Source organism: Lipotes vexillifer, unplaced genomic scaffold (assembly GCF_000442215.2).
Source record: "Lipotes vexillifer unplaced genomic scaffold, Lipotes_vexillifer_v1.1 scaffold738, whole genome shotgun sequence".
NCBI classification, from domain to species: domain Eukaryota; kingdom Metazoa; phylum Chordata; class Mammalia; order Artiodactyla; family Lipotidae; genus Lipotes; species Lipotes vexillifer.
This window is the reverse complement of record NW_006769699.1, coordinates 944,341-945,352: the sequence shown is the minus strand read 5'-3', so window position 1 is coordinate 945,352 and position 1,012 is coordinate 944,341. Positions and strand designations below refer to the sequence as shown.

Sequence of the window (1,012 nt, the reverse complement as noted above, 5' to 3'; positions counted from 1 at the left end):
AACTCTCATCAGGAGCTTAGTGAATACTGTTGTCTGGCGACTGAGGAAAAGAAAGAACTGGAAGAAAAGGTAGTGGACAGCACTGCGAGGCGTGGTGGAGCTGAGCGCAGCCCTTCCCTGACCTCATCTGAAACAGACGGCTGCATCCGTCCTCTGGCTCCAACCGATGACTCCATCTCTGTGCCCTGAGTTCATCTGGTCTAATTAGGCGTCACTGAATATTGACCTAGTGAGGGGAATATGAAAAGTGCGTTGACTATAAATCAGAGCAGATTCTACCTGTTGCTCCAATACCAACTGGGTGGAAGTAACAAGTTCTCTGTACCCCAAGATCCATCCCCTCTCACAAATGAGGAAGGACACTGTCTACCTTCAACATACTTCCCAGCAATCTTGGGAATGTAAGTGATTTAAACTTAGTAAAATGAACTTTAGGAACTTTGGAGTGCTTGAGGAAAAGAAAATGGAGACACTCTGAATCAACGTCGGGCAGACTTTTAAAAACCAGAAATGTATACTATACCATTTAGATGAGATCTGCATTAGAAAAAAAGGGGTGGGGGGTACTTCCCTGGTGGTCCAGTGGTTAAGACTCTGTGCTCCCAATGCCGGAGGCCCAGGTTCGATCCCTGGTCAGGGAACTAGATCCCGCATGCCGCAACTAAAGATCCCGAGTGCTGCAACTAGGACCCAATGCAGCCAAAGGAATAAATATTTTTAAAAAGAAAAAAGAAAAAAAAAAAAGACCATTGCAAACTAAAGGTGGCCTCAGAAATTTGACAGTGGTGGTGTCAATTAATAGAACTGAAAGCACAACATGGATAATTTAAAATTTTGAAAAATCACATGTAAGCATCCTGCCCAGTCCCTCAGAGAGCTTCAGATTCCATCCATTGCAAGGCTCTCAGCTTCCCTGGTATTCACAGTCCGCCCTCGTGTCCAGGGCATTCTAAGGGAATGTATTACTGGTAACTTTGCCTACATTAGCGTTATGAAGAATACAAAATGGTCC

At 44.7% G+C, this 1,012-nt stretch overlaps 1 non-coding gene across 1 annotated transcript; it reads left to right on the top strand.

The window, feature by feature from the left end:
• The first annotated feature begins 568 nt into the window (after positions 1-568).
• Positions 569-641, top strand: TRNAW-CCA (transfer RNA tryptophan (anticodon CCA)). The gene has a single exon. It is a non-coding gene; the product is annotated as a tRNA-Trp (tRNA).
• The last annotated feature ends 371 nt before the right edge of the window (positions 642-1,012 follow it).